Genomic DNA, 19,943 nt, shown 5'->3' on the forward strand with positions numbered 1-19,943 from the left:
AGTACATGAGTTGATGGATCAAGGTTTAATCCTAGATCTTTCAGATGAGGGGGTATTGTTGGCTCATTTTTCAGTGAGGCCAGACTTGCGGGACAGAGTTAGAGTTTCCCAGCACAGAGACCAACAATTAATGAAGATCATAGAAAGAGTACAGCAAGGTGAAGGTGGTGAGTTTGGATTTGCCAATGATGGTGCCCTAGTGCAAGGTTCTAGGATATGTGTGCCCGATATGGACAATCTCAGAGATGAAATCATGCGAGAGGCACACTATACACTGTACAATGTCCACCCAGGTTCCACCAAGATGTACCATGATGTGAAAGATAGCTATTGGTGGAATGGCATGAAGAGAGACATAGCAGACTTTGTGTCCAAGTGCTTGACTTGTCAGAAGGTGAAGTTTGAACACCAGAGACCGTCAGGGAAGTTGCAAGAGCTCCCTATCCCAGAATGGAAGTGGGAAATGATTTCTATGGATTTTGTGACTGGGTTGCCTCGTACCACGCGAGGATATGATTCGATATGGGTAATTATAGATCGCCTAACCAATCAGCTCATTTCTTGCCTGTGAAGACTACATATTCTGTTGCACAGTACGCCCGACTCTATATTCGAGAAATCGTCAGATTGCATGGAGTTCCAGCTTCCATAATATCTGACAGAGGGCCCCAGTTCACTTCTCGATTTTGGAGAAAGTTGCAGGAGGCACTTGGCACACAGTTGAACTTCAGTACGGCTTTCCACCCTCGCATGCACGGACAAATTGAAGGACAATCCAAACATCGAAGACATGCTTCGCATGAGTGTTTTGGATTTTGGAGGTCAATGGGATGATCACTAGCTTTGGTGGAGTTTGCCTACAACAACGCTACCATTCCAAAGATAGGATGGTACCCTATGAGGCACTATATGGAAGAAAGTGTAGGTCTCCTCTGTGTTGGACAGAAATGGGAGAAGCGAAGGTGCATGATGTAGACCTAGTGCAGTACACTTCAGAGATAGTTTCTTTAATCAGGGAACGATTGAAAACAGCTTTCAGTAGGCAGAAGAGTTATGCAGACCCCAGACGGAGGGATATGGAGTTTGCAGTAGGCGACTATGTATTCCTGAAGGTTTCTCCGATGAAGGGAGTCATGAGATTTGGAAAGAAGGGCAAGTTGGCACCTCCGTATATTGGACCTTTTGAGGTTACTGATAGAGTTGGAGCAGTTGCCTACCGGTTGGAGCTACCACCCAACCTTTCTCACGTTCATCCCGTGTTTCACATCTCCATGCTCAGGAAATACATTCCAGATCCTTCTCATGTACTACAGCCGGATGTAATAGAGCTAAAAGAGAACTTGACATTTGAGGAGCAACCTGTAGCCATAGTGGACTACCAAGTGAGACAGCTAAGATCAAAACAGATCCCTATGGTTAAGGTTTTGTGGAGGAGCCAGTCAGTGGAAGAGTGCACCTGGGAGTCAGAACGGGACATGCGTAGCAAGTACCCTTATCTGTTCAATGTGTAATCATGTACTTTATTCTGCCTTGTGTAAAATTCGAGGACGAATTTTCTGTAAGGGGGGAAGAATGTAACACCCCTGATTTTTATATATTATTATTGGGCTTCCTGTAGGTATCCTCAATTCGCGGAAATTCGACGGTTGTCCGGATCTGTGAATTTCCACCGCATGCACTACCACCGGAAAAGTCTCCGAATTGGATCGAGGTTTTGGCTACCCCATCATTGTCAGGCATCCCGAGCGCGTTCCGGAAGTCGGAATCGGCAAAGGTAAACCCGTGCCTTGCTTTTTCGTAATTTTCTAGTGCTTAAATAGGATTAAAAATTCATAAAATATTCGTGGTAGCTTAGAAAATTACGATTCTTTTTGCAATAGCTTAGTAATATTTCTAAGGACCGCGCAAGCGTAGTTTTATAATTTTTAGAGCTTATTTGAGCAGTTTTTGCAAAAATGATCAATTATAAGAACTAAATTGAAATTTTACATATTGTGATGAATGATTGATTTGATGGGCCCAGGAGGGGCTGTGTGATGTGATTGAGTTGTGGATATATGGATTGTGAGTATAGAAGTGTGTTTTGAACCCTTTTGCAGGTTGGGTAGGTCCTAGGTATAGGGGAGACTCACTGGGATTTTCTACACGACTTAGGACGTATTGGTCTTTTTCTTTGTTTGTATTGAGTCGATTGTATTAAATAATTGTAATATAATTGTCGTGAGCTGATGCCTTTCTTCCTCCGCCCAGCCGCCACAGTGATTGTCGTCAAGTCTGTGAGTAGAATATTAATTTTAATTGTAATTTCGATATTATTATATGTTCAAGCATGCCCATGCATCACTTATATGCATATATTTATGTAGTTAAACTCTAGGCACGATTTATGTTGCATTCATAACTGTTGATGTGCCATGGATGTTGTTGTGGTAATTTGGAGCAATGTGCGTGCATTGGCGTGCGTGTGATGTGGTGTGGACTATGGATAGGACGGGGTAGTCACGGCTTGCATTTCACTCTACAGGGTGCATTAGTTCTAGATAGTTATAGAGATTATGGTTAAAATTGATATTTTACTCTCTGAGTCGAACGCTCACTCCTGTTCAAAAATTTTTACAGGCCACAGGAGGATATTTTTTGAGGTTAACCTGCTTTCTCCCTCGCAGGTCAATTATTACTGTTTGTATAAACTTGTTAAATCTTAGAATTTCCGCATGTGTTAGAAATGTTTATTTGATTTGGGTCTGTAAACTAAATTATTATTTTGGGACCTGTAAACTTAATATGCTATGCATGTTTGATGGATTGGATGAGGGAGCTGAGCTCCCATTTATTATTATGTTGATGAATATGTGGAGGGTGAGCTGAGCTCCCCAATTGACTATATATTGTGTTTACAGGTCCGGTGAGTCGAAAACTCCCCGTTGGTAAGTCCATTTTATGGCCGGACTCTGTCCGTTTGTTTTCTTGAAATTGGGCCCAAATGGACCTTAGAGTTGGGTTAATGAACAGTTAGCTTACTACGGGCCTCGGGGCCTTTAGGCTGGCCCAGGTCCTGGTGCCGGTCCGGCCCATAGGTTGGGTCGTGACATATATAATATAGATATAGTAAAAAGTTAAATTTAGATTATAACATAAAAATTAAATAGCAATTATATATTATAATTATATAGGATATTAAATTAAAATTAAAGATTAAAATAATAAAAAATTAATATTCAATAAATACTATATGAAATTTAATAAATATCAATTTAATATAATTGACATATATGATAAGAAAAAAAATTATTAATATTAAATTTAATTTAATATTATCACTTGACATAAATATAATAATATTAAAATTTTATGTGATAATACATAAAAAAATTTAATTATTATAAATATTATTACATGACATAAATATAATTATTTTAAAATTTTATGAGATAACATCTTTATATATATATATATATATATATACACACCCCGTGTTTATGCAATGCAAGTACAAGAAAATGAGGGGAGGAACAGTCCAGATCAATTGGCATCGTACAAAACCTGTCCTAGCCCTAGACTTTCACCCAATTTCCGGTCTCCTTGCCACCGGCGGAGCCGACTTCGACATCAAGGTACTTTAAAATCAGAAATCCTAGCAGTGTTCATGCTTTAGTTTTGCCTGCTTGTGCCATTTTACTTTTTTATATGTGATTTTTTCCCTGCTGTTATTAACCGATTATCAATTCCCTTAGTGGAATTAATTTACGGGTTCGGATTTTTTTTTCTCGAAAAGTAAAAATCTCCTGAATATATATATATATTTTCGAAATTGTCTTTTCAATTTTTTTTTTTTTTTAATTTTGAGGCTTCTGTTAAGTTGAAGTAATTCAATTTGGTCGGATGGAGCTCAAACTTCCGAAATCATTATAACCTTTATCACCATAGTTAATTTTTCACTAACTGTTATTTTTGCTGTGACTGAACTTTCAGCTTTGGTTGATAAATTCAGGTGAAGCACAGAAGAAAATCCCAACAGCTTCTTATCAAAATAGCCTTTCCCACCATTGTTCTGCTGTGAATGCACTTCATTTCTCGGAGTCCGGTAATAAAATTTTAATCCTCAATTTATTTTGTTTTATTTTCCCTTTTTTGTAGAACAAGTAATCATTAACAGATGCAAAAGCTATGGGATAATTAAATGTACATGGCATATAGGTCATAGGTAGTAACACTTACCAATTCTCTCCATTTATACCTTTTCTTTTTAAATCATTATCCATATTTAAAGGATGACAATGGATTTCAAGTATTGATAATATGTCGTAATCTCGAAGTTTTTACATGGCTGTTTAGTTAACTTTGATGCTGATACATTATGCTAGAGATGTGAAATTGATAATTGTATCCCATCATGTCTTCTTGTTTGTAGGGCTGCTAGTTGTTTTGTGATGTTTAGGTTATAACAGCACTAGTAACGCAAGTGCATGCATAGCCATTCTCACAAAATGAAAACATAAAAAGTTCATCCTTGTTTTGGGTAATCAAAGACCAACTTACTAGCTTTCTTGTGATTCCTAACCTGTCCTGTCATCCTCCTCAATCCCCAACTAGCGTTGTATCTGCTTAAAGCTGGATTTTTGGCTCATACTTTTTCCCCTAGTTCATGACTATATTTTTATGAGGGAATCATTAAAAAATTAAACTTGGTTAAAAAATTATGCATTATGTGCACATTGCATCTGAAGTGGGTGACCGACTTGGTTGCTTTAGGTTATGTTTGTAATAGTTGTCTAGTCTAGGCAATGAGCTTGTATCGGTCGTTCTTCAAGAGTTTTGGTAAGTTATGAGGAGACAAATCCTACTTGAACAATCCCGTTTGATTGCGTCTTTGTTAGTAATTGAATTTATTAGCTACTACCATGTGATAGTGAAAGCACATTTATCTTCTTCTGTAGGTCAAGGCCACTTTGGCATCATTCCAATCATTTGTCTTCTGAATATAGTCTTCTATATATGTACCATTTCTCTAGTATGTCTACATAAAGGGCTCATCTCATTGTATCATAAAATAATTTTGCAATCTTGCTTACTTCATCTTTCTTATAAGTCCTTTTCCTTTCTTTATTCGAAATTATATAACTCTTCATACAATGCAGGAGATCTACTTGCCTCTGGTGCTGATGGTATGCCTTAAATTACAGCAGCTTTTTGTCTCTCCACTCTAAAATATAGCTAGACAATTTTCTGAGATAATTATCTAGGCAATATAGCCAATACATAAATATAATTTCCATGCAGGAGGGGAGCTGATTGTATGGAAGTTAAACTCTACAGAAACTGGTCAAACATGGAAAGTTCTTAAGAATTTGTCGTAAGAGCTATACTTTAAATGTTTTGTTAGGCTGCTACATTCAGCCTGGCCATATGCTAATCAGATTTAAACCTGTTAGTTTGAGGGGGTCAAATCTGGATCATGCTGTGATCATTTATGGTTTTGATATGAACCTAAAGTTGAGTTGTCATGTTCATCCACTCAAAATTAATTCACCATACTGATTGAATTTAGGGGAATAATACAATATTAATTATGTCAGTATTCAGGACAAAGAACACAACTTTATCTTGTGGAGATTGAAACTGTAGATGGTAATAATGAGTGTGGTTTGATTTGGGGACTTTATGACGAAATTCACTTGTTATCAGGTCAAAACTGAGATTGCTGAATGTAGAAAGAGATGATTCTCCTTAATTTCAATTAATCTGTACATGGGTATATGTATACAATTGATTCCTATAATTGTGTTCTACTAATTAGGAAGAAATCCTAAATAGGAATATAAAATAGAGAATATACAGAGAAATAATATATTGATTCACTTTCCATAACACTCCGCCTCAAGTTGGAGCATAGATGTCCTAAATAGGAATACAGAATACAGAATATACAGAGAAATAATATAGTGATTGACTTTCCATAACACTCCCCCTCAAGTTGGAGCATAGATGTTAATCATGCCCAACTTGTTACAAATGTAGTTAATCCTAGCTCCATTAAGAGCTTTTGTGAAAATATTTCCTAACTGCTCTCCAGTTTTGATGTGTCCAGTTGAGATGATCTATTGTTGAATCTTTTCACGAACAAAGTGACAATCAATCTCAATATGTTTGGTCCGCTCATGAAACACCGGATTAGAAGCAATATGGAGAGCAGCTTGATTATCACACCACAATTTCACAGGCAGAGAGGTCTTAAAACCTTTCTCATCTAGTAATTGAAGTATCCACATTAACTTACATACTTATTGTGCCATGGCTCTTTATTCGGATTCAGCACTAGATCGAGAAACTACACTATGCTTCTTGCTTCTCCAAGACACCAAATTTCCTCCAACAAAAACGCAATATCCAATAGTTGACCTCCTGTCAACCTTAGATCCAGCCCAGTCGGCATCTGAAAAACATTCAACATTCAAATGCCCATGATTACCATATAACAAACCTCTTCCTGGAGCGCCCTTCAGATAACACAAGATTTGTCCCAAAGCTTCCCAATGAGCAACAGTTGGGGAAGACATAAACTGACTTACCACACTAACAGCATAAGCAATGTCAGGACGAGTGACTGTAAGGTAGTTCAATTTTCCTATCAATCTCCAATATCTCTCTGGATCTTCAAACAACTCACTATCCCCTGCTAACAGTTGTAAATTTGGAGTCATTGGTGCACTACAAGGCTTAGCACCTAATTTTCCTGTCTCTGTCAATGGATCGAGTACATATTTTCTTTGAGACAAGAAAATACTCTTTTTACTTCTCATAACTTCGATACCCAAGAAATACTTTAACAATCCCAAGTCTTTGGTCTGAAACTGGGTTTGGAGGAAGGTTTTAAGAGATGAAATACTTGCAGAGTCACTCCCAGTGATGACAATGTCATCCACATAAACTACCAGAAGAATTAGATTAGCTTCAGATTGCCTATAAAATATTGAGTGATCACACTTACTCTTTTGCATACCAAATTCCTGTACTGTTTCACTGAATCTCCCAAACCAGGCCCTAGGACTTTGTTTCAAGCCATAGAGAGTCTTCCGAAGCCTACAAACTTTACCCAACTCACCCTGAGCAACAAATCCAGGTGGTTGCTCCATATACACCTCCTCCTGAAGATCACCATGAAGGAAAGTGTAGAAAGAGATGATTCTTATTGATTTCAATTAATCTGTACATGGGTATATATATATACAATTGATTTCTATAATTGTGTTCTACTAATTAGGAAGAAATCCTAAATAAGAAAGTCTAAATAGGAATACAGAATATAAAATATACAGAAAAATAATATAGTGATTGACTTTCCATAACATAGTGATTGACTTTTCATAACACTCCCCCTCAAGTTGGAGCATAGATGTTAATCATGCCCAACTTGTTACAAATGTAGTCAATCCTAGCTCCATTCAGAGCTTTTGTGAAAATATCTCCTAACTGCTCTCCAGTTTTGATGTGTCCTGTTGAGATGATCTGTTGTTGAATCTTTTCACGAATAAAGTGATAATCAATCTCAATATGTTTGGTTCGCTCATGAAACACCGGATTAGAAGCAATATGAAGAGCAGCTTGATTATCACACCACAATTTCATAGGCAGGGAGGTCTTAAAACCTGTCTCATCTAGTAATTGAAGTATCCACATTACCTCACATACTGATTGTGCCATGGCTCTGTATTCGGATTCAACACTAAATCGAGAAACTATACTCTGCTTCTTGCTTCTCCAAGACATCAAATTTCCTCCAATAAAAACGCAATATCCAGTAGTTGACCTCCTGTCAACCTTAGATCCAGCCCAGTCGGCATCTGAAAAACATTCAACATTCAAATGCCCATGATTACCATATAGCAAACTTCTTCTGGGCGCCCTTGGATAACACAAGATTTGTTCCAAGGCTTCCCAATGAGCAACGGTTGGGAAGACATAAAGCGACTTACCACACTAACGGCATAAGCAATGTCGGGGACAGTGACTGTAAGGTAGTTCAATTTTCCTACCAATCTCTGTATCTCTCTGGATCTTCAAACAACTCACTATCCCACGCTACTTGATTTGTAAAGTTGGAGTCATTGGTGCGCTACAAGGCTTAGCACCTAATTTCCTGTCTCTGTCAATAGATCGAGGACATATTTTCTTTGAGACAAGAAAATACCCTTCTTACTTCTCATAACTTCGATACCCAAGAAATACTTTAACAATCCCAAGTCTTTGGTCTGAAACTGAGTTTGGAGGAAGGTTTTAAGAGATGAAATACCTGCAGAGTCACTCCCAGTGATGACAATGTCATCCACATAGACTACCAAGAGAATTAGACCAGCCTCAGATTGCCTATAAAATACTGAGTGATCACACTTACTCTTTTGCATACTAAATTCCTGTCTTCATTGAATCTCCCAAACCATGCCCTAGGACTTTGTTTCAAGCCATAAAGAGACTTTCGAAGCCTACAAACTTTACCCAACTCCCCCTGAGCAACAAACCCAGGTGGTTGCTCCATATACACCTCCTCCTGAAGATCACCATGAAGGAAAGCATTCTTGATATCCAATTGATGCAGGGGCCAATCATATGTAGCTGCTAAAGAGATAAACAAGCGAATAGAAGTAAGTTTAGCTACAGGAGAAAAAGTATCAGAGTAATCAACCCCATATGTCTGAGCATATCCTTTTGCTACAAGGCGTGCTTTTAACCTAGCCACAGAACCATCAGGATTTACCTTTACTGTACATACCCATTTACAACCAATAGCTTTCTTACCAGTGGGTAAAGGCAATAGTTCCCATGTACCATTAGCATCTAAAGCCTCCATTTCCTCTTTCATAGCATCACACCAGCCAGGATGAGACGATTGCCTCATGCGGTATTAGGGATAGTATGTGAGTCTAAAGAAGTACCAAAACACCGAGAACAAGAAGAATATTGATTATAAGAAACAAAAGAATAGATAGGGTAAGTAAATGAACGTTTACCTTTACGAATAGAAATGGGTAAGTCTAGATCGAATCATGATCGATGAGGTGCAGGATCTTCCAACGAAGTAGCTGGTGGAGGATCTGAGTCAGGAATCTCCAATCTCCTGGAATAAACATGAACAACGGGAGGTCGAGTAGGTCTAGAGACAGAAGGAACAGGCTGTGGGAGAGTACTAGACATTGGTTGGGCAGTATATATTAAGAGATCATCCTCTTCCCCCTGACTCTCATACACAGATGATGGAGGAAAAAATGGAGTGGACTCAAAAAATGTGACATCTGCAGAAACAAGATAACGATTAAGAGTAGGAGAGAAACAACGGTACTCTTTTTGGAGCCGGGAGTACCCAAGGAAGGCACATTTGAGAGATTTTGGATCCAATTTAGTAACCTGTGGACGAACATCACGCACAAAACAGGTACAACCAAAAATACGGGGTTCAATAGGGAACAAAGATTTTGTAGGAAACAAAGTAGTATAAGGAATATCCCCATTAAGGACAGAAGACAGCATACGATTGATCAAAAAACATGCTTTGGAAACTGCATCCGCCCAAAAGTGTTTAGGTACTTTCATCTGAAAAAGAAGAGCACGAGTTACCTCAAGAAGATGACGATTTTTTCTTTCGGCTACGCCATTTTGGGATGGGGTATCCACACAGGAAGACTGATGAAGAATGTCATTTTGTGTCATATAAGGCTGAAATTGTGCTGAAAAGTATTCTTTGGCATTGTCACTTCTTAATATGCGTACAAAAATATTAAATTGAGTTTTGATTTCATTACAAAAGGCACAAAAGATAGAAAACAACTCAGAACGATTTTTCATTAAATATAACCAGGTAACACGAGAGTAATCATCAACAAAAGTAACAAAATAACGAAATTCAGTTTTAGATGTAACAGAACAAGGACCCCAAACATCAGAATGAACTACCTCAAAAGGAGATGAAGCCCGTTTATTGACTCTAGACACAGAAGGCAAACGATGATGTTTTGCAAGCTGACACGATTCACATTCTAGTACTGATAAAGACTGAAATTGATGATACAGCTTCTTCATGGTAGACAAAGAAGGATGACCCAATTTACAATGAGCTTCAAGAGGTGTTAAGGTACTGGAGCAAACAAGCGACCGCGGTACATGATTTTTCAGAATGTAGAGACCACCTGACTCGCGTCCTCTACTAATAATCTGCTTCGTCGTAAGATCCTGAAACAAACACTGGTCAGGAAAAAAGGAAACAGAACAATTTAAGGTACGAGTAAGTTTACTAACAGAAAGTAGATTAAAAGAGAATTTTGGTAGACACAAAATGTAAGACAAAGAAATTGACGGTCGGGTTCGCAGCCTAACCCATGACACAAGAAGTAGAACCATCACCTAAAGTATGAGAGGAAGTGAGATTAGACCAAAAGCGGATAGAAGACTAGAATTACCTGTCATGTGATCTGTCGCACCAGAATCAATAACCCATTTGGATGAAGAAGACACAAGGCATGTAGTAGATTTACGACTCGTGATCGCAGCGATGTGGAACTGTAGGCTTTAGAGATGCACGACATCGGGAAAATTGTGCAAAATCCTCTGCAGATACCAAAATAGTTTTCTCAGAGGAAGATACTGTAGAATTCTCTGCTGCCATATTTTCCATCTGTGATCGCTGATTTTTTTTCTGAAGTTGCGGACAATTATATTTTGTATGGCCAGGCTCATGGCAATAATAACAAATGACTCCTCTTGAGTCCTGATTAGAACTAGCCTCTCCATTACGCTGATTACTTCCGTTGCCTGTAATTCTTCCTCTACTTCCTCTTCTATTACCCTGTTGTCCATTTGGATTACGGCTAATAAGAGCACTACTGACAGGTTGTGAAGATTGAGTACTCTTTGTACGAAGGACCCGTGTGAACGTTTCATGCAAAGAGGAAATCTCAGTACTGGAGAGAATCTGAGATTTAGCAGTCTCATACTCTGAAGGAAGGCCTGCAAGAAAACTCATAACAGCCAGTTGCTCCCGTTGGGCCTGCTGAACTTTCACATCAGGACTAAAAGGCAACAATACATTAAGTTCCTCATATACCCGTTTAAAATCCATAAAATAAGCCGTGAGAGACTTATCCTCTTTCTCAGCATGGTAGAATGCCTTACAAACATCATAAATACGAGAGATATTCCCTTTACCAGAATACAGAAAATCTAAGTAATCCATCAATTCCTTAACAAATTCACAGTGATTAATTAAACTAAATACCTCACTATGAATCGAGTTCCAAAGCTGCAAAAACAATCGAGCATCCTCCCTTAGCCAAGTTTGTCGTGTATCATTAGTGGGTGGATCTTTAGTAAGGTGATCATCCTTATCAATGCTACGCAAATAGACCCTAATGCCTTACTCCACCTGTAATTCGAACCATTAAGTTTGTGTTCCGTGATCTTAGTCATCACCGGAATCACATCAGAAATAATATTCTTATTGTCTGCCATTTGTTGAGACAAAGAAAACTAACCGAAACGCTAATCCAAAGCGCTTATAGCAGCAAAATAACCCAAAATCACAAATCAAGCAAATACCGAAATAGGATCTGAGAGCCAAACCTCAGAAGTCCTTTAATGGTTATACTGGATCAGGCAACAGCACACGGTGGTGGAATGAGGGGGTTGAGACGACGCCGGCAATGTTGATCGGGGTTGAAACGACCGGTCGGCGACCAGGGTCTCTCCTGAGCTGGGTGGTGAGAACAAATAGTCACCCTAGATTGATGACCTGCTCTGATACCATGTAGAAAGAGATGATTCTTATTGATTTCAATTAATCTGTACATGGGTATATATATACAATTGATTTCTATAATTGTGTTCTACTAATTAGGAAGAAATCCTAAATAAGAAATCCTAAATAGGAATACAGAATACAAAATATACAGAAAAATAATATAGTGATTGACTTTCTATAACATAGTGATTGACTTTTCATAACAGAAAGCATTCTTGATATACAATTGGTGCAGGGGCCAATCATATGTAGCTGCTAAAGAGATAAACAAGCGAACAGAAGTAAGTGTAGCTGAAAAAGTGTTAGAGTAATCAACTCCATATGTCTGAGCATATGCTTTTGCTACAAGGCGTGCTTTTAACCTAGCCACAGAACCATCAGGATTTACCTTTACTGTAAATATCCATTTGCAACCAATAGCTTTCTTACCAATGGGCAAAGGCAACAGTTCCCATGTACCATTAGCATCTAAAGCCTCAATTTCCTCTTTCATAGCAAAGACACCAGTGTGATGAGACAAAGGCCTCACTAGCGAAGATAGTGATAGGAACACAGTCTAAAGAAGTAACAAAATACCGAGAACAAGAAGACAATTGATTATAAAAAACAAAAGAAGAGATAGGGTAAGCACATGAACGTTTACCTTTACAAAGAGCAATGGGTAAGTCTAGATCAGAATCATGATCAGTATGATGTACATGATCTCCCAACGAAGTAGCTAGTGGAGGATCTAAGTCAGGAATATCCAATCTCTGGAATAAACATGAACAATGGGAGGTCGAGTAGGTCTAGAGACAGAAGGAACAGGCTGTGGGAGAGGACTAGACATTGGTTGTACAGTATATATTAAGAGATCATCCTCCTCCCCCTGACTCTCATACACAGATGATTGAGGAAAAAATGAAGTGGACTCAAAAAATGTGACATCTGCAGAAACAATATAATGATTAAGAGTAGGAGAGAAACAGTGGTACCCTTTTTAGAGTCGGGAGTATTCAAGGAAGACACATTTGAGAGACTTTGGATTCAATTTAGTAACTTGTGGACGAACATCACGCACAAAACAGGGACAAAAAAAAATACGGGGTTCAATAGGGAATAAAGATTTTGTAGGAAACAAAACAGTATAAGGAATATCCCCATTAAGGACAGAAGACGGCATACGATTGATCAAAAAACGTGCCGTAGAAACTGCATCCGCCCAAAAATGTTTAAGAACTTTCGTTTGAAAAAGAAGAGCACGAGTTACCTCAAGAAGATGTCGATTTTTTTTTTCGGCCACGCCATTTTGGAATGAGGTATCCACACAGGAAGACTGATGAAGAATGCCATTTTGTGTCATATAAGACTGAAATTGTGCTAAAAAGTATTTTTTGACATTGTTACTTCTTAATATGCGCATAGAAATATTAAATTGAGTTTTGATTTCATTACAAAAGGTACAAAAGATAGAAAACAACTCAGAATGATTCTTCATTAAATATAACCAGGTAACACGAGAGTAATCATCAACAAAAGTAAAAAAATAACGAAATCTATTTTTAGAAGTAACAGAACAAGGACCTCAAACATCAGAATGAACTAACTCAAAAGGGGATGAAGCCCGTTTATTGACTCTAGACACAAAAGACAAACGATGATGTTTTGCAAACTGACATGACTCACATTCTAGTACTGATAAAGACTGAAACTGAGGACACAGCTTCTTCATGGTAGACAAAGAAGGATGGCCCAATTTACAACGAGCTTCAAGAGGTGTTAAGGTACTGGAGCAAACAAGCGACCGCGGTTCATGATTTTCTAGAATGTAGAGACCACCCGACTCACGTCCTCTACCAATAATTTGGTTCGTCGTAAGATCCTGAAATAAACACTGGTCAGGAAAAAAGGAAACAGAACAATTGATTTTGCAAAACATATAGAAATCTCATGCTCTGATACCATGTAGAAAGAGATGATTCTCCTTAATTTCAATTAATCTGTACATGGGTATATATATATACAATTGATTTTTATAATTGTGTTCTACCAATTAGGAAGAAATCCTAAATAAGAAATCCTAAATAGGAATACAGAATACAGAATACAGAATATACAGAGAAATAATATAGTGATTGACTTTCCATAACACTGAACACAATTTTATCTATCGTGCATTATGATTCTTGATAATTTTTCTTGATCTTTGATTGTATTTATTTTGGTTTGTATTCTGTTACTACTTTCTTTTGTACCAGTTTTCATCACAAAGACGTTCTAGATCTGCAGTGGTCTCCTGATTCTGCATTTTTGATCTCTGGATCAGTTGATAATTCCTGCATCATATGGGATGTTAACAAAGGCAAGAAAGACAATCAAAGACCATAATGCATATTAATTAGAATGTTTTGGTTAGATTTTCTGATTCCTTTCCCTCCCCCCTTCTCCCCCCCCCCTCCTCCTTCAGGTTCTGTGCATCAGCTATTGGATGGTCATTTCCATTATGTTCAAGGTGTGGCCTGGGATCCATTTACCAAGTATGTTGCTTCTCTTAGTTCAGATAGAACTTGCCGAGTTTATATCAATAAACCTCAGACTAAAACTAAAGGTGTTGAGAAGATAAATTATGTTTGTCAACATGTCATTGCAAAGACAGAGCACCAGTCTATAGATGATTCAAAGGTAGAGAATTACATATTATATTCATTTGCTGCAGAATTTAGATGGATTTGTTACACGTTATAAACCTCATGCATGTTTTGGGATGCAGTCTTCAAAAAACCATCTCTTTCATGATGAAACATTGCCATCTTTCTTCCGAAGATTATCGTGGTCACCTGATGGATCATTTTTACTTGTGCCAGCAGGTAGGGACCCAAGCATATGTCCAATCTAATTAGAAGTTAATGATACATTTTGTAATTGTTTTATCAAGCATCTACTCTTATCCTATTTTCTTGAGCAGTATTGTTATTTGTTGCTTATATAATCTTAGGCTGTAACTTTCCCTTTTTTGGGAAGATGGTTGTATCCTTCACCAGAAAAAGGAATCCTATTTCCATTGCTTGCAAACAGTCTTATAGTGATGACAACAGCTTGAATTAGTTTCCCTGCATTAATATATTTTCTGGTGAAACTTCATTATTCTAATTATTATCTTGCTTTTAGGGATGGTCTGGATGGATTGCTAGGATTTACAATATGCTTCTATAGAAGTACTTTAAACCTGAGAATATGATTTATGAAATTGTTTGATGTGATTGTGGAGTAGTCAATTTCCTCTTCTCATTTTATTTATTTTCTGGCATTCGCAATGTAATTCTGTTGAAGTATGTTAACCATTAAGTATATGATTTATGAACTTGCTTGACGTTATTGCAGAGATGCCAATTTCCTCTTCTTTTTTCTTCATTTTATTTTATTACTAAGATGGTTGGGTGAGAAGTTGCAAATTTGTTGATATTGTTTCAGTATTAGTAATTATCTAATTTTCATAACCTAATCCGGAGGCTTCTATTGCTTTTCTATTTACGGCTGTATATGCATTATGATTATATTTTCTTTCTGATGCTATTACATTCATAAATCAAATTTGGCATTACAGGTTCTGACAAAATATCACCTGCATCGGATGCAGTAAATACTGCTTATGTATTTTCGAGAAAGGATTTTTCAAGGCAAGACGCGTAAGTGAACTTCATATTTCCTTGTATTGGCATCCCACATAGTCAAGTTTTGAAGTCTATCATCCATCAGGAATAAAATCCAATTTCTGTCAATGCATAATGAGCTAATATAATTCCTTATTATGATTTTCTAGCTTTTAGTACTTGTAAATCTATGTTCAAATGATGAACTAAAATAAGGAAACTTTTTATCTTGCATTTTTTCCCCTATTTTTGCGATACGTAGGCCTGCTTTAATGCTCCCTGGTGCCAGTAAACCTGTAGTAGCTGTTCGCTTCTGCCCCATGGCTTTTAGCCTTCGGGGATCACACTCAGGTATCCATTCTATTGTTTTGCGTTATAACTGAGTTAGTGTGATGTTTAACTGGCAATTTATTTGCTTTATTGACTTGCAGCTGGGTTTTGCAAGCTTCCTTATCGCCTAATTTTTGCAGTGGCAACTTTAAACTCGTTGTATATCTATGACACGGAAAGTGCTCCTCCAATATCTTGGCTGGTCTTCACTATGCAGCCATAACTGACATTGCCTGGTAAGTTTGTCTAACTTAAAGAGGTACTCACCCTCCTATGAATTAAAAAACAAGAAAAAAAAAAAAAACCGAAATTGGATAGAGATGTATATATGCCACTCCCCTCGCCCTAGCACTCATTGTAACAACCAAACTTTGGGGCTGTTACCGGCGCTAGGGAACAAGTCAGCTGAAGGCTGTCGGAACACATAACAAGCCTAAAACTTGTAAAAACATCACTTTATTCCATTTAAACTAAAATTTAAAGCAACTCAGTAACAACTATACTTTAGTGTTCCATCTATAACATTAAATGTTTCATTTAAAAATGGCTCTAAATTTTGAGCTTTTTCATAGTATTCATGAATGCTATAATATAGTCCATCCATTCATACAAAATATATAAAAGAGTGCTTAGAGTTTAAGGGCAAATGTAAAAATTATTATTAATTACATAACATAACTTATTGGGAATCTAAAGCCAAGCACAGTAACTAAACTTTTAATTATATATGTCCAGCAAACTAAACTTGATTACGCATAACGTAGTTTACTAAAGCTCCTTGGTTTGCTAACCACCTTGCTGATGTCTAATATTGCTGTGCATCACCTGGAGTTAAGGAAAGAGGGTGAGCTTTGGAAGCTTAGTGAACTAACATTTTAATAGACAAACAATTCACATAATATAGATTTGTCATTAGCGATTTCCCATAATCAAATGCCCGGCTCTTACAGATGCTCATCGGGACTTCCTCTTTTTGTATAATATATACCAATATGCTCGTCAAATAAAGGAGCTCCTCAGGATTTCCTAACATAAGCAGTGCCCTAAGGGTTTGTTAGGCATCACCTGGTCTTACTAACATTATATTATGCATGATTATATCATATCCATATACATTATTGGGAAATCAATGGGCCATTCAACATTTATCTAGTATCAACAGGGAATTATGCATTAATGGCAATGCAACATATTCGTGTTCTAAATACATGTACCATAATAATTAACATGAAATGATGCATGTGGATGCACATAATTTAAATTGCAGTTAAAAAAAGTCATTGTTATTTATTAGGTTCGGTTTTTCTCACCTTTTGAAGCCTATCACACACCAAACACGTACTCTAGTTTCTTTCCTAGCTACGGTTCTCCGGGTTCCTCAAGTTTGATTCTATGAAAGATGGACACTCAAATCCATAAAATCCTTGAGACACAGTAGCAGCTTTGGTAGCCAAATGTGGGGTTTTCGGCTGCCGAACCTGGGAAAGGTTGTAGCTACTCAAAAGACCAAAATTTAAACTTTTCATTACTCAAGCTCCAAAAACACATTCTCACACAACAAGCACAATTATATCCAATAAAAAAAAACCTAAGATACTTGAGATTACAACATGTATTAATCTAGTACCAATTTTGCTCAAAAACAAGGAAAGAATTAATGAAATGAAAATCCATTTTTCTCCAAAATCTTGAAATCTCTAAAAGCCCAACATGCAGTAAGGATAGACACATTCAGTCCCCATTTTCAATTCACAAAATCTCAAGGAAATAAAGGAATCAACTTGCATTTACTATATCTTTAAAATTCACAAAAGTTGCTCAACTTCTATCAACATCCACCCTAAAAGGAAAATCATCCTTGAAGATCAACAATCCCAAATCAAGCTTAGGATCTATTTGATAACAGCCTCACAACCTAAAAGAACTTGGAAATTGCTACGTGCATTCAGATTAAAGAAACTAATTTTAGATTGGAAACATTTCTTCACTTTAGTTAGAAATCCATTTGACCCATTCTCTACCTAGAGTAAAAGCCATACTTTTCACTTTAGTCAAACTACAATATCAACTATCAAGGGAAAATTGATTTTAAAATACACATGCAAGAGAAAATACTTACCTCTTTGAAGCTTTGACTCCTGCACACTAGTAAAATGAACTTCCCCTTTGTAGAATTCTAACTCCCACCTAAACTCTAGCACCAAGGTCATATAAACTTGTCAAAATTAACCCAAAAGAGAAGGCATGGAAGGGAGCTGAAATTATAGGGTTAACTGAAACATATAAAATGAGAGAATTCCTTTTCTATTTTCATTTGTTTTGGCCCTTTATATACTCGTGGGGCAAGAGGGACTTCGGCAGCCGAAAGAGACTTCTTTTCTTTAACCCTAAAACTTCGACTCTAACCTACTAACCCTTTATTATTATACTCAAGACACTACCAACACTCTTATTACTACACCTTTCACCTCTGAAACCATAGTTTGAACTGAAATTCCCAAACACGATAGGAATTTCGACAACAAGAACTTGGTGGATATTACACTTGTGCCTTATAATTGGTTGATGTGTGGAACAACACACCTCCCTCACGCATAGGCATGAATATCTGGAGCATGAAGTTTGTAGGACTGAACAACAGTGGAGGCCCAATATCGAGACAAGGGTTGGCTCGGATACCATGTGGAGAAGATAGATCAGGTGTAGCTCACTTCTAGAAGCTAGCTCAAGGGGGAGAAGTGCTGTGCTCAAGGCTTTATATTTAGCATTCTTATCTTATACTTGGATAATGTGGGACAACAACAATTATAATAACAATAAAGTGGAGACTAATAGGAGTAGAACAAAATGCTTTTGTATGATGCTCAATCTATTTGGTCTCCTGTTGTAAATGTTGCATGCAACAAATATTTCCTTGTAGCCAACAAAATGCAAAGTTGCTATCAATTTTTTACTGTTTAAGGCTTGAACAGAATTGCGATAGGATTTATGCCTGCACCTTTCTTTTCCCGAAATCTAATATATTAGCCATAAAGCGTTGGTTCTCATGGAAGTTTTGCCTACTTCAAAGCCTTTCCTTTGGATGATTACAATATCAAAATTTTTCACCATTTGTTTCTCTAAGGTCATCGAGTGCCCAATATTTGGCTGTATCTTCTCAAGATGGTTACTGTACTTTGGTAGAATTTGAAACCAATGAACTGGGATTGCCCATCCCTTTGGCAGGTATGCTGTTATTAATTCATTAGTATTGGTCTTGTTTGTACATCAATTTTCTTCCTTGCTTAAGACCCCTAAATATTCTGCTATTATCTGCTGTAAAGCACAAGAAAGACCGGGTTCCTGAGAATAAAAGCCCTATTATTGAGAAACGAGAGGACATAATGATTGAAACACCTGCAGGCAAAAAGCCAGAGGTAGAGAAGAATGAAGGGAAACAAGCATCACCCAGATCAATGAGCACTCCCATCTCAAATAAACCAGCCAAGAGACGAATTATTCCCATGGCAATTGATCCAAAATAATTGTCAGAATTTTGGCAAGTCCATATTTTAAGATTCCTTTTTCATAGGATGATCTGTCAATTATTATCATTATTCTTTTTCCAAATATACATCCACTTTTCATTACTTGGGTTAGAAATATTGTCCTTATGCTGAGAGTTGAAGCTTTCTTTTCCCCCTTGCTCCGTGGTATATGATTTTGAATAAGAAAAAATGTACTTTTTTTTTTTTTAATTTCTTTTCCTTTTGTAGTTCTTTAACTAGTGAGCATATATTTTGAAAGCGAGCTGCATATCCTTGTGTTGAACTAACTTTTTATGACTTAATATGCAACTTTTAATGATTGGTATTTATTTAAGTAGGTTTGTTGAGGGCAACATTTGGGTATACAAAAAACATGTTATTTTACAAGAGACATTAAGGACCATTTTTTTTACAATGACCGTAAGCTGTATTCATTTGTTGATTCTAACAGGACTCGTTCTCGTCAAAATTGCTCGAGTACTGGAAGTCACGCCAAGATGCATTTTTGCTTTAGAATTTCTGAATGAAATGTGCTTGTACAACATCCAAATTTTTGAAGTTGCAGTTAAGAGAATAATCCTTGTGTTTTTGTGCTTTCACAGCTCACTTGCTAAAACTTTATATAACCAATAACCCAACACCATATGACACATCGGATTATAATTGTAGACA

General features: G+C 37.1%; 1 pseudogene; it reads left to right on the top strand.

The window, feature by feature from the left end:
- Positions 1–3,485: 3,485 nt before the first annotated feature.
- Positions 3,486–19,481, top strand: LOC110671109 (chromatin assembly factor 1 subunit FAS2-like; annotated as a pseudogene).
- Positions 19,482–19,943: the final 462 nt, after the last annotated feature.

This window comes from Hevea brasiliensis, chromosome 10 (assembly GCF_030052815.1).
Source record: "Hevea brasiliensis isolate MT/VB/25A 57/8 chromosome 10, ASM3005281v1, whole genome shotgun sequence".
Taxonomy (NCBI): domain Eukaryota; kingdom Viridiplantae; phylum Streptophyta; class Magnoliopsida; order Malpighiales; family Euphorbiaceae; genus Hevea; species Hevea brasiliensis.